Here is a 15,470-nt window from a genome sequence, read left to right as displayed (position 1 = left end):
GTGTGCCATTCTTCAGAAGCAGAGTGCGAAGCTGGCGAGCCCAAGATAAGCCGGAATCTGTTGGAGCGTGTTCCTTTCTTCCATGGTCAGGAAAGCAAGCAGATCTGGAGGAGACCTTTCCTATCTGCTGCCTTTTGTAGCCTGATCAGGTCTTTAGAGTGGTTCATCTTTGATGAAGATCTAGGGAAAGTCCTGTGACCATAGTTTTGGATAATGCCTGTGTGTGTCTGGTCTTGTTTTACAAATTGAACCACGTAACAGAGACACAGACTGTAAAGACAGAACTTGTTTAATTCAAGCTTTAATCCCAGAGAAGAAATCCCCTGCTAGAACAGCCCTACTTGATGATGATTATCTTGTCTCTGGGTGAATTTTGTTGTTGCAAACCAGCTTTATTTTATTTTTTGGAAGCATCTTATTCAATATTTGGATTTCTTTCATGTTTATAGCATCTTCCTTTAAACTGAGATGAAATTGGTCTCAACTAAATATCCATTTAATCCATTCTAATTATTTATGAGCATTCCATATAAATTTTAGTTCTTCTTGCTTCACCCATTCCTACTTTACTGTAGTAAATGCATCACCCTTTGATTGCCCCCCCCAATTAATACATTTGAGAAAAAAACTGCTTAAATTAATGTGTGGTAGGCAGTAGCAACTCTGCAGTGAATAAGCGGCATAGTGCATTGTAGAATCTATGGCTGAGTATGCTGCAGAGAAGTAAAAGAAGAGTTTAATGCAGTGTGATGAAATGTTCTTCAAAGGGCATCTAACCAGACCTAGAGCTTCACGTGGTCCTCGTGTTTTCTGGCTTACGGATCACTCATCAGGCCAGACATACTCTAAATTGTCAATCGCCCCTTTCTAATAAATAGTTAAAAAAATACAACTAGAACTGCCAATGCAGAAATACCAGCTTTCTTAACTGAATATTGTAAAACATTTTATTAAGATAGCCTAAGAAGTTACTTTTCTTTTGGACAGTAATGCCTGGAAGTCGCTGTACACTTGACCCTTTATCCAACCAGATCTTTATTACCATGGACATAGCATTTCATGTTTTAAAATCCAAATCCAAGCCAATAACCACTTATTCATATTAAAGTTTATTGTGTGGATTTAGAGCCAGAGACAGAATAAGTTTTACATCTCTCTTCTCTCATGCTACATATTAATTATGTATCCCATCTGTAATGACCAATCCCACTTCCCAGGATGTTATCTATTATATGATTAAAATATATATTCCAAAACTGATTCTTGTATATTTTTCTTTCCTGCATATTTTTTCATCTTTTGTTTCTACCCTGTGGACATATGTATATACAAACCCATATTTGATCTTACCAATATCTTCCACACATGTGCAGGCACATATTATTTACAGAAAATTTAATTGAAAGAATAATCATAATAAATATTAATAGTAAAGCTGGTTTTATTCCAGCTTTGAAAATCTGATTTCTTAGAGATTATTACTAACATTTAATATGTCAATCTGATATGGTTTTAATTTTCTGAAACATTTACATTATTATCTTCTCTTTCTATCCTTTCTATCCTTATTATTAATAAAGGCCAAATGTTATCTCTATTTCATAAATAAAAGCTGAGTCATAAAATACTGAAATGACCAACGCCACATACACTGAGCCAGGGCTTAGAATCATGCTTCTGACATTCAGTTTTCATTCCTAATATACTACAGCATAACCAAAATTTAAGTGTGTGCATGATATGCATATGCCTACAAAGCCATTACCCTTGCTTTTCTTATTTTGACAACTTAGTTCCAGTGCCTAAGGATAAAATAATATCTCAATGGCAAGGACCAAGCACTGTAACCGCAAATGGCATATGGCCAAGGGAGTATACAGTGCATTTGATTATAATAGATTTTAATCAAAGCGTACAAATAGGCATGAATGTAAAAAGTCTGTAGGTGTAAATTCTAAAAGTTTCAAGTGGTTTGCATTGTATAAACCATAATGGACTTTGCATTTCTTGGGAAAATTTCCATGTTTAATAAAAGTAACCAATCCTTAACTAAAGCCATGTGAGCCACTTCAATATGCTATAAAGGAGTCGAAAATCTTCAAATTTCACACTATTCTTTTGCTCTTTTCTAATACCAGAATTATAAAGTTGAATTTTTCAATAAAATCAGGACCTTTGATGTGGCCATTTATTTTTAAAAGACATTCTGTAGCATACACAATTGCTGATTCTAGAAGCTCTCCACTGATATTCCCTTTAATAAACTAGCAAGCCAGATGCATTTATTTTAAAGTTCAGGTTTAATTAAAAGATAAGACTAGAATGACAGTATGGCAAGGGAAGAAAGAGATGTCGAAAGTCTTTGTTTATTATTCCAGAGCAGCTGCTTTTATTTTTAACTAATCGCCATTAATGTCAAATCAAAAAGCAGTGCTTCTCATAGGCTTTTCAATGTGCCTTGTTACCTGCTTCCCTTAGGAAATCACTTTATATTTCCTCATTCTTGAAATCTAGTGTGAGTCCATTATTGCTTAGCTGAAAGTGGTGAGGACTAGTCACTGAGTTTAGTTTTGAAATTGAAGTTTATTATTTTATTCAGAAAAATTTGTTGAATAACTACTACATCAGCCTCTGTTTTAGGTGTTTTAGCTGTGAAAAAAATTGACCAAAAAACCCCAAACAATAAGCATATTGAAAACAACAACAGCAACAAATAAAAATCCCTTCCTTGCTGGAGCTTAATTTATAGTGAATACTCGTTTTTCAGACTCTAGCATGCTACATATTAATGTTAAAAAATAAAACTGACAGAACATTGCAGAAGAAGATCTGAGGACATTTTCAAAGATAACTGTTTTCTTGGCTCGTTATTACTCATTCAAATATTTCAGGACCTGCCTTTATGACAGAGGTAAAAAGGGTGTAGCGGGTATAGGAGAAACGGGAAGAAGAAGTTATAGGCTAGATCTGGGATGTATCTTTTAGACAGGTTAAGAGAAACTAGTTCACCATAACCTGGCTTTCCAAGGGTTCCTTATAAAATGAGCTTGACATACTCTTGGAGGGTCCTCAGCTGCATCATGGCTTTCCTTTCCCAAAAGGGAAAAGGATCCATATCCAGGATATGAAGCAGAAAAGAAAAAAATTAACTAGCAAAAAGAGCCCTAAATGAATTTCAAAGACCACAGGTGTCTTTGGACAAAGAAGATGTGATGCATGAAAGGGAATCTTTCTCTGAGACAAATTATACATTTCCCTATTAAGTCCAAAAGATTTACATAAATGCCCCTTCTAGAGAATTTAATGTGGATTATTTTTAACCTATGAGATCATGATGGAAAAATTCATATGAGGAGAAAATTACTTTTGCTGCACATAATATTTTAAAACAGCAAAGAAGTTGATCACAGACCACTTATCAAAATGTTTTGATCAGCATAATTCCATTTGATACTCAGCACAAGCTTATGAGACAGATATATTTTGTCATCATCATTCTACACATGAGGATCCCAAAGCTAACTGATTGAATTACTTTACCCAAGCTGATACTGTTAATCAATATCCATATCAGAACTCAAACTCAGTTTTAACAACTTCAAAAACCCTTAGACCCCTAAGGAATCATACAGCTTTTATACTGATTAATCAAATACAGAACTTTTTGTTAGATAAAAATATTTTCTTTTAGGCAACTTGAATATTATCAAGAGACCATGCCCCATCTCTTGTCCTCTTAATTTTTTTAGGTTTGATGCCGTCTAATATGAAGCTTCCCTCAGATATGATTAAGGAGAAGCTGAGACCTATAAATCAAGGTACAATATACACTTGGGCAAAATTATACGGTCTTAGTCCTTAGGCGTCATAACTTCTCTTCCTGAGGTTTGTTGAGCCTTGCTGGACACTTGATAATTTCAAGGTTGGCCTGGCCATTTCGGGTGGCTATTCTGGAATCATAAGTGCCAGAGATATAACATGGGCTTGCTCTATCTCTGAGTAACAGGCCCATCTCCAGAACTTTGGCTAGACGCTGTGTCAGTGAACGCATGAAAATAAGATTCCACTGGGTGAGGTAAGGAGGAAGTAGGTAAGTAAAAGCACGGGTTTAAAAGTTAAACACATGTCAGTTTCTGTCCCCATTCTGGTATCAATGAACAATGTCAGAGTAGACATTTCGATTACTCTCTATTGGCTGCAGTTTTCTCATGATGATGGTATTATTTAAATCATAACATTGTGGCAATTAAAGAAGATATAGAAAATTCACAAAAAGAGTTCGATTATAATTATTAAAAGTATTATTGATAATATTAAATCTCCTTCCCTCCCACTGTAATAGCTATGCATTCTCTTGACTTTTTGGATTTATTTAGGAGCACATATAATCTGGGTCTACATATCACATAAAAATCAATGGTTTTTTTCATACAGAATAAAAATTGATGGAATAGATATACCTTACTTAGTCCATGGTTGAATATTTATACTTAGCCTATTCCTTAAAGATCTTTAGATAGCTTGAATTTTATCATAAGGCTTAGTAGGAACATTAAGTACAGAGCAGAGGTGGGGATGGGGGAAGGGTATCTACGAATAGCACATGGTATGCACTTTATTGCCAGACACTTGAGATGAGTTAGAGTCAGGCTTTGCATGTAACCGTAGGGTCAGGCAATGTTAGATCTGAAAAAAAGGGAAACATGATTCAGTAAACAGATTTTGAACTCTGGCAAAATCAGTAAGGCAAATTCCCTTAAAGAAATAAATGATTGCCTTGAAATAAAGTTAAGGAGGAATTTATGGCAAGCACCACTGCCTAAGATACACAGATGAACACAATGGATAATCTATGGTTCAGTGAAAGACAGAACTACTGTTCGAATGCATGCATCTGCTTTTCAATCTTTATAAAATAGGAGGCGTGTTATTAAATTGTAGCTCAGCAAGGGGCTGAGATAATAACGCTTAGTATCTGTTGCACACGTGTGATCTAAATTAATGTAAGAATAGCAATTTAATAGAGAGCCTACGGGCATGCAAACTCTCCTTTCAGCTATTCTTCCTTTCACATATAATATGTCTTAAGCAAGCATTGGGCAGGTGTAAAATCGCAGTAAATTCCTGATTGAATTCTCCAACAGGTACCTGCATTGCTGATAATCTATTGCGCTAGTTCAAGTGAAAGCCATAAGCTTGAATCATTCCTGACAAGGCAACCCATCCACTAAAAGCAAAAGCAAAGGAGGCAGATTTCCCCATGTGGTTGTGAAAGCAAAATGGGGAGGCAAGCACTTACCCAAGGTTAAGTAATTATGATTAGATGGCATCTCCATATTTTTCAGTCCTTCCCTAAGTAGGATTTCAGGGGAAGTGCCCAGCCCATAGAACTTGTTCTTCCTCCAGTTTCTAGATCAGCAATCCCAAGAAAAGGCTGTCATGAGAACCGACTGCCTACATTCCTTTTAGAGATTATTATAACTGATCCTTGTTCATCTAAGCCACCACTGGGGTCCTGGGCTTCCCGGGCCATCCATACCCCAAAGTCTCATGTCCATGCGACTGTATTCTCAACACCATCTGATTCAAGGTCTGGAATTGTTTGTTCTTTTCATTGTGCTTTCTGGAATCCAATGTCTTTTATCAGCAAAACCTCTACATATCCTCTGCCTCTCTGCAATTTCCCTTCACGTGGGAAGATTATATAATCCCTGAAGATTATATTCCTATTAGGCCTCTCATAGTGCTGGCTGCTTTTTTGACATTGACCCACATGTAACTAAGCATGAAGGGGAAAAGTTTATTCCTCATTCCCCATTACCTCCTCCCTAAGACAAACAAAAAGTCATACTAAATAATATGACCTGAAGTAAATCAACTATGTTCCTTCAAAACCACCTCTATTTTTCCTGGGTATGTACTCTTTTACTGAAGAGTGAAAAGTTATACACCCACATTACTGCTCTCTCTTCACCCTCACTTGTCATCATTGCTGGTGTTTTAAAATAATACATCCATATCTCTATGTCTCACATCCTTGAGCTTTTGGCTACCAATGATTTCATCCTCTACCTCATCTCAACTGCTCACTCTCAAGGGCACTTACACTATATGATATATTTTCTAATTTCTATTATACCTCATAGTATTGATTTCAAGTATCCCACCTTATGACATATTCTATCTTTCTAACTCTCTGCTCTGGGACTCCAACTCCTCAACTCCACCAGCATTACGGGTTCACTGGCATTGCTTGCTTTCAGTATCCATCATTTTCCTCAGGTTCTCAATTTCATCCAAACCCATTTATCTTCCGTGATTCACCACTACACTAACTCATTTCACTCCGTGTTCAATTCTCTTGGCCCTTGTGTTCTCATTCCATCATATTTACTTCTAAAACTTCATTCTGGTTATGGCTTACTCTTTGCCAACTCCATAACTGAAGCCAAAAATCTCAACATAACTAGGCAAAAACTGATGGCTTGTTTGGACTAACAACAAATGAATATCTCAGATGTGAAATGGGGACTCAGTGCTTCCTGACACTCCTATTTACATCTCTCTTCTCAGTTCATTCTTTGACGGTACCAGGAGTTTATTTCAGATTTCAGCCAATGGCCTGATTCTCATTTCAATGGAAAAAGAAAAGCCAACAGAAGATAACGTAACTGTGTTTCCGTGGCCAAATCTACTGCCCCCCCCACAACATCTGAATCCATCTTCTTTCATGATGTGATGGATAATGTCTCTTGGATCATGTCCGAGGTGGTCCCTTGACTGGTGCATGGATTCTATCCCCTTTTGCTTTTTTAAGGAGATGCATAGTAACATTGATAAACCTTTGGTCACCTGAAATCAACTAAGGTAGATTTGTATCATGAATATTGGTAAATACTACCAATTAGGCTTTTCATTGTGGTTTTGTTTGCCTGTTTTGTTTTCATTCACCAACCTCCACTGAATTTACCCATTTGCAAGGCTAATAAATGTTCTGGGTCCTGTCCAGAGAATTGTCCTTTCACAAATGATGTAGAGTTTAAGGAACTCTGAAATAAATGGTGACAGAAGTTTCAGGATCATCCAGGGAGAAGGAGAGAAGTAAGAAGGCAGAACTTGGTGGAAAAGGGATTTAATGTAAAAGTAGAAGAAGGGGTACTTGGAAGAAAGAAAAGGTACAGACAGAATAGAGGAAATCCTGGAGTGTCTCCAAAAGGCAGTGGTGAGTAGTGTCAGATGATGAGCAGAAGAAAAGCAGAATAAGGAGTGAAAACTGGCGTTTGATTTAGGAGAAGAGTTGTATATACACAGATCAATCCTGGAAATAGAAATCTTGTTGAAAACATGTCAAAGAATGAACGGAAGGTGAAAAAAGCAGGAAGTGAAAATTACTAGAGAAACATGAGTATAATTGAGAGGAATCATTGGTAATCATAAGGCAGGTAGAAGGTGGGAAGCCTTGACGTTTAAAAGGCTGCAGAAATGTGTGTTTGAATGCTAACGGGAAGGTGCCAGAGAGGAAAGTGAGGAATATGAGGAGAGAAGTTTCCTGGGACGAATTTCTAACGAGGTCGGAGAGGACGGGACCCAGAGCATCAGCAAGTTCCCCTCTTTACTTCTGTTCTACTGAACCTGGGTTTCTTTCTAAGACTTTGAATTAGCTTCCTATGGCCACAAACTTGCCACAAGATTACAGTAGACTTAATGGCTAAAAGCAATGCAAATTTATTGTCTCACAGTCCTGAAGTTCTGAAGCTAAAAATGAATCTGGGGCAGTGCAATCATGGCTCAGTGGCAAGAATTCTGCCTGTGGAGTTGCTGACCCAGATTTGATTCCCGGAGCTCTGCCCATGCAAAAAAAAATAAATAAATAAAAGGTGGGGGTGGAGTCTGAGGTCTGAGTATGCTAAAACCAAGGTGTTGGCAGGACTGCATTCCTTCTAGTGTCTCCAGGGGGTCCAAAATAGCTGCCAACAGTAGCCTAACCTCAGGAGCTAACAACCTCATTCGAACTGGAAAACATACACATAAAAGATGGGATAAGAAGCTAGGATATCCTAGAATTAAGAACCAAAAGATATTTTCATCAAAGTGGTGGAAATGATTTCTGGTTCACTTTTTCAAAATAATTAAAGTAAGTTCTTTACTATGACAAAGCAAGGATTTAAAAAAATATCATAGCATCCAACTTAGATCCTTCTCCCCAAAGCAAACTGTAATGGTTAACAACAAGAACTTGTTACTCACCAATTTTCTTTGGTTCTTTTCAAAGAAAACAAAAGATGTGTTCTCCTTAAGAAGAAACCCATTTCTTAAATTTCTAAGTTTTCACAGTGCCTGATGACATGTGATGATGTAAAAGTGAATCATTCCTTCAACGTGGTGCCAGGCTCGTGGCGAGTACAGTGACACACTAACCTTGGGCACAGAACTTGAGAATGCCAAAACAAAACCAAAACCTGTAGTTAGGATACATACTATTTCACTGCAATATTTTTTTTAATTAAAATTAATGGGAGGAAAATTCATGGTGGACAAAATAAGAAAATTTTAAGGGCAGGATCAGATAGTGCCAAGGTACGTTAGATCCTGAGGCAATAATGTATATTCTTATATACATATAGGCTTTAATATATTAAAATGGTTAATTTTTCCAGAACATTGAATTAGTTGTAAAACATTGAAAAAATTAAAAAGTGAATGCATTAAAATACACATTACCTTACATTAAAATATTTTATTTATACTAAAAATATTTATCATATTTTTATATTTTAATAGACATTTTTTCCAGAAGTACATTTTGTAAATATTACTGATGAATTTGCTTCCATTAAGGTCAGAAAACTAAAATTGCATACGCGCAAAAATGTTTTTTCTTTTACCTCAAGATCCAACATGGTTTGGCACAGGACCCTCTTTGTATTTAAAATTTTGCTATTTTGATGTTTTAAATATTGCATTAAAATGATACCTATGATGGTGGCTCCTTGGCAGAGTTCTCACTTATCATGCCTGAGGCCCGGGTTTGGTTCCTGGTGCCTACTCATGCAAAAAAAAAGAAAAGTGAAAAATGATATTCATCTAGATTAATGAGTTTTTTGTCTTCTGTCAAATTTTGCATCCAAGGTGTGTGCCTTGCTTACCTCACTTAAGTCCTTACCCTGAAGAAACAGAAGAACTTCAAAGACTGCTGAATGAACATGTCAGTAACTGGTAATTCTTACATGACTTAATGTTGAATGAAGATCAACCACATTTATAAGGTACGTTTATGATTATACTTTAAAAGGAAATACTTCCCTTGATATAGAGTCAGACATATAGATAATTAATTAAACCATGGCAATTAGTAAATCTGCCACAACTCATATATTTGTTGCTCCCTGACGATTTTAGTCTAAGATAAGCATTCCAGTAAAATCAATAGACTCATCCTAAGTCATCTCCCATGACACAAACACCATACACAAATGAGTAGGATAGTATTTCATCATTACTGTCACCATCATTGAACATAACAGCTGTTTTAGGCTTTGTACCAGTTATTATGGAGGATGCAAAATAAATAATACCTACCTTCATTTTTAAACAAAAGAATGCATTTTCAAGACTTCAATTTAGCTTGTTTTACTTAATCTGGAGCCTTATTCCCTAACTGCAATGAAAATCATCTCTAATACAAGGATTGCCTTACTCCTTTTTCTACCCATCACTAAAAATTGTGCTTGTCCTTACTGCATGCATCTTTCATTGCATATGTCTCCTTTGATAAGTTCTGATTACTTATTAATGATCCTGGTACTCATTAATTTTTCAGTATATAAATTATTTAGGGATTTTCTATTTCTAATTATTATTATATATCTAATTATTATTATAGTTTGAGACCATACGTACCCACATGAATTGGAGTTGGGGAAATTAAAATATAACTGACCTTGGCTCACCTGTTACAGGAAGATCTTCATTTCATCTCTAAACTTTTGAATATGCCCAGCCCACCTAGTTTAATTTGCCCAACTACTTGTTCTTCTAGTGTGGTGACCTTCAAAGTCCCAGATATAATAAATAAATAAATAAATTAGAAACAACTCTCTTAATTCACACTCAAACCTATGGAATTCCACTTACCGAATCAGTCCTGTTGTATTGGATTAGTATGTCTAGTCCACATCCAGAGATTCATCTTATGTATTACTTTTCATAAACATGAGAGGTCACAAAAAAGACAGAATAGGACAAAACCTGGGAGAGATATCCTCTATTAAAATCACCACAGTTAATAGCTTGTTTCTGGCACCAAAATTTCAGAGAGCCCATTTACTATTTTTTATGCCCATCACCTTTCCCAGGATGTTTCAGTAATATTTGCCAGGCCAAACCAGCCATATCAGCTGAAAAAGCCTAATTAGGGTTCTTGGCTTTGGATCTGAACACCTGGTTCTGGCTGATTCAGACACCCTGTGCTCATGCTCCTTGGGTCTGTGGGAAGCCGATAGCCCACTATCACCCTGCAATAGAATCAGGTGTTCAGGATGCAAAACCTGAATATCAAACCTTTTGGTTTGAATACAGGGCTCCATATTTACAGCATGAACTCTAACTGATATTGCTACTGAATACATTTTTCTTAGATGAAATCATACTAAAATTTTCTTTCTGTGGACAGATACTTCAGAGGGATAACAATTTGAGCTGGCATTCTAGACTGCCTAATGATAATATAATAATAGCGTTCAGTTTGCTAGCTGCCAGAATGCAACATGCAAGAGATGGGTTGGCTTTTAATTAAAGGGGATTTGTGTAGTTATATTTCTTCAGAGCAAAGGCAGCTAACTTTCAACTGTAGTACTTTTTTACATGGGAAGGCACAGGGCGATCTCTGCTGGCCTCTCCAGGCCTCTGGGTTCCGACAACTTTCCCCAGGGTGATTCCTTTCTGCATCTCCAAAGGCCTGGGCTGAGCTGTGAGTGCTGAGATGAGGTATGCCGAGCTGCTGGGCTGTGCTGTGTTGAGCTCTCTCATTTAAGCACCAGCCAGTTAAATCAAACATCATTCATTGCAGCAGGCATACCTCCAAGCTAACTACAGATATAATGAGCAACAGATGAGGTTCACATACCATTGGCTCATGTCCACAGCAATAGAACTAGGTACCTTCTTGGCCAAGTTGACACCTGAACCTAACTACCACAAATAGTAATAATGACAATTATAATAATAGTAATATTGGAGAAAGGATAGCCTTTCACCAAATGATATTGGAGTGATTAGCCATATGCAAAAACAAACAAACAAACAAAAGAATCTTGACCCTTTTGAGCCTTACTTAAAAAAAAACTCAAAATAGACCATGAATGTAATAGCCGAGCTTATAAAAGTTTCTGAAGACTATATAAGACAAAAGTGTAGTGGCTTTACACTATCCTTCTTTAAAGTGTTAGCTGACTAGTATAGGCTCTACCTGTGAATTACTTAGACAGTATATTAGAAACTTTCGTTTTGCTGAGTCAAGGCAAAGGTCATTAGTTAAATCAATAGGATTGATAATTTGATTTCTATTGCTTCTTTATTGATTAGTGCACTCTAAGGGTGTTTCTGTTCTTGTATTTATGTGAAATTTCTGAATCTCAAATTTTTTCCAACATATGAAACAAGGAAACTAATATCTTCTCTGTCAACTTCATATGTGGTTATGAGGATCAAATGAATTACATGTGTAAAGGACTCTCTAAACTGAAAACTTGATAGATTTGTAGGTAATTATGATGCAAATGGTCCTTTGGAGTGGTGCTGCAGTTAAACAAACCCAGTTTCAATTCCCAGATCTTCCAGTTACCATCTGTATGGCTTTTCCTTAGCAAAGTGATTCAACCTCTCTAAAGTCAGGTTTCTTTATTTCTAAAATGGCTTGTATTGATTTTACAGTTAATAGTATCTTCATCATTGGATTGTTAGGAGTATTATATACTTAATCCATTAGTGTCATCACAGGCCCATAACACATTCTTGTTGAGAGATTGATATTTTCAAGGCAGAATGCTAAACACGTGTGGTAGTTAGGTTCAGGCATCAACTTGGCCAGGTGAAGGTACCTAGTTCTATTGCTGTGGACATGAGCCAATGGTATGTAAACCTCATCTGTTGCTCATTGTATCTGCAGTCGGCTAGGAGGCATGCCTACTGCAATGAATGATGTTTGATTTAATTGGCAGGTGCTTAAATGAGAGAGCTCAACGTAGCACAGCCCAAGCAGCTCAGCATACCTCATCTCAGCACTCCCCAGGCCTTTGGAGATGCAGAAAGGAATCACTCCGGGAAAAGCTGTTGGAACCCAGAGGCCTGGAGAGAGGGCCAGCAGAGATTACCCTGAGCCTTCCCATGTAAGAAAGAACCTCAGATGAAAGTTAGCTGCCCTTCCTTTGAAGAACTAACAAAATGAATCCCCTTTTATTAAAAGCCAATCTGTCTCTGGTGTGTTGCATTCCAGCAGCTAGCAAACCAGAACAACATGTTATGCATATTATTATGTGCATTACTCTTACTATTATTATTAGTCTTGGCTTCTTTATAAAAAAATCAATTGAACATATACGTGTGGAGCTATTATAGATATTCGATTCAGATTTCTCAGGTATTATATATCCTTCAACTTTGTTCCTCTTTTTCATTTATTTTTGCTATTCTGAATAGACCCTTGCCCTTCTATAGGAATCTTAGACTCACCTTGCCAATTTCTCCAAACAGGCCTGCAGGGATTTTGATTCTGTTGATTAGGGAAGAACTAATCACTTAACAATATAGAGACTTTGGATGAATTAGTGCAGTATATCTCTCTACTTATTTAAGTCTGTCTAAAATTCAGCTCTGCAATGTTTTATATTAGCCAGTGCACCGTTATTATACATATTTTGACAAACGTAACACAAAGTATTGCATAATTTTGAATCTAGCATAAAAGGTACTGGTTTTATTACTTCATTTTCCAATTATTTGTTGACTATACATATTGTTTATTGAAAATTGGCTTTGTAATCTGCAGTCTTGCTATGTCACTTATTGTTGATCATATCGGCCTGAAATTATATTTCTGGGAATGTTTTTTAAATAAGAATTAAATTTCTTTCACAGATAGAATGAGATCCTAGTTAGTAATTTCTTCTTGAGGGAGCTATTTGCTTTTTGTCTTTCAAAGAATTTTTCCATTTTATCTAAGTTGTCAAATAGATTGGCATAGCGTTGTTCATAATATTTCCTTATTTCTTCTTAATATCGGTAAGTTGTTTAGTGTTGTTCTCTCTCTCGGTCTTGATATTGTCATTTGTCTTTTCTCTCTTCCTGAGCAGTCTCTCTAGAGGTTTATCAGTGGTATCTGTTTTCTTAAAGAGACAGCTCTGATTTCATTGATTTTTCTTTTTTTTTTCTTTGTTTCCTATTTCATTGATTTCAGTTTCTACTTTTAATATTTCCCTTCTTCTGCTCACTTTGGTTTAGTCTGCCTTTCTATCTGTGGTTTCTTAGAGTGAAATTTTAGTTCTGCTTGTCCCCGATCTGTCCTGCTCTCTCCTACAATGAGATATTTTTATGCAAAATTCTTTCTTTCCTCAATTCAAGAATATTTTGCATACAAGAAATTAAAACAGAATATAAATAAATAATCCAGTCAACTGAAGAAGTGGTGGGGATACTCTTTGTGCTCTCTCTCTCCCAGAGGTGGCAGCCTCTTAGGGGAGCTTCTGAGCAATTAGGGTTGTAGCTACTCTGATATCTTTTCATTCCCAGGCTCTGAGACATTCTAAGTTTGTAAAGCATGTGCCTTGAGATAGCTATATCACCCTACAGCAGATTGTACAGATAGGTCTTTGTCATCCATGTGATTTGATCCATTGCTCATTGATTTATCCAGCAAGTAGAGTTTTGTGGGGTCATCGAAATGTGACCACACGGAGATAAAGGGCATTTGGGTTTCAGACCTTCTTCTGAATATCCTCTAATATTTATTAGCTTTGGAGCTTTGGCCAAAGAGGGCTCACACCTGAGTATATTTTATGAATCAAACATGAGCATATGAGACCAGAAGATTTCTAAGTTACCCTATACTATAATCTCTTTATATAACCCCATACTATAATTCTCTTTACTATAGCAATAGCTCTTTGATAAGAATTAGCTGAGTTACAAAACAAACCATATTCCTACATTCCAGACATGTTCAATATACTTCATATGATAATAAATAAATACATAAAGTTAAATAGATACATATAAAGCAGTATGCACCAAAAATGAGGGCTATCCATTGTTGGATGGAGGGAAAGTTTAGTGTGCACAAGGGTTATTGTTAAGTACTAGTGGAAATAAAGGAAGTTACATGGATTTTCTAAAACAGAGATTGTTTAACGTCATAAGGATTAGCGTAGACATTCTAGGTGAAGAAATAGAACCAACAAACACATGGTTTGCCAAGTGCTCAGGAGATTTTGAAGCTTTTGAGCTTAGGTTTGTGCGTATGGTAAAATTGAAAATAAAGTTGGAGAGATAACATGGCATTTAATGTGGATGAAGGAATTTACTTTGTCTTTGAATCCTGAGGATTAATTTATCCATTAAGAATAAATGAAGTGCTCTCAGGCACATAGGTGAGAAAGAGAGAAGCGTGGGCGAAAACTAAATAATTGATAGTTCTGAAAAAGCTTTTTGAAATCAGGGGAATTTGGAATAATTGAGTCCATAATACCGAATTTCCATGTACCACCCGCCCCTGCACAAAGTTTCCCCTGCTACTACCGCCTTACATTAGTGTGGTGTATTAGCTATAATTAATGAATATTGATACATTATTATTAACTAAAGTCCAAAGGTTATTAAAATTCCCTGGTTTTTACCAAATGCCCTTTTTGTGTTTCAGGACCCCATCCAGCATATTACATTATATTTAGTCATCAAGTCTCCTTAGGCGCCACTTGACTCCACCAGTTTCTCAGACTTTCCTTGTTTTTGATGACTTTGAAAGTTTTAATGAGGAGTGTTAGGTATTATGTAGATTGCTTCTCTACTGAAATGTGTCTGATGTTTTCTCATGATTAGACTGAGGTTATGGGATTTGGAGAGGAAGATCACAGAAATTAATTACCGCTTTTACCATGTCATCTCAAGAGTGCATACTGTCAGCAAGACGTACAGCTGTTGGTGTTGATTGGATCAGCTGGCTGAAGTAGTCCCCTAGTGTTTACAGTTTTCTCCACTATCAAGTCACTCTTGCCCTTCCTCATTTTAGATACTGTACTCTCTGGAAGGAAATCACTTTGCTCAGCCACCCCTAAGAAGTGAGGAGTTATGCTCCCCCCACTCCAATTTTGGCGGCATAAAATTCTTCTGCATTGGAGATTTGTCTTTTCTCCCCATTTATTACTTTATTCAATTAATTATTTGTATAATGTTGATTTATGGATATTTATTTTATACTT

The 15,470-nt window shown here is 36.4% G+C and overlaps 1 long non-coding RNA gene across 4 annotated transcripts in view; it reads left to right on the top strand.

Annotated features, from left to right (window-relative positions):
* LOC143661778 (uncharacterized) overlaps positions 1-15,470 on the top strand; it is a 127,732-nt gene that overhangs the window by 49,113 nt on the left and 63,149 nt on the right. For 3 of the 4 annotated variants that reach the window (XR_013164831.1, XR_013164832.1, XR_013164830.1), the window contains exons 3-4: positions 3,750-3,818; positions 9,130-9,266. This is a non-coding gene — a long non-coding RNA (uncharacterized LOC143661778). The remainder of the gene's footprint in view (positions 1-3,749; positions 3,819-9,129; positions 9,267-15,470) is intronic. The other variant, XR_013164833.1, reaches the window with a different exon arrangement.

The sequence above is a fragment of the Tamandua tetradactyla genome, chromosome 17 (assembly GCF_023851605.1).
Source record: "Tamandua tetradactyla isolate mTamTet1 chromosome 17, mTamTet1.pri, whole genome shotgun sequence".
NCBI lineage: Eukaryota > Metazoa > Chordata > Mammalia > Pilosa > Myrmecophagidae > Tamandua > Tamandua tetradactyla.
This window is presented reverse-complemented; position numbering and strand designations above follow the sequence as displayed.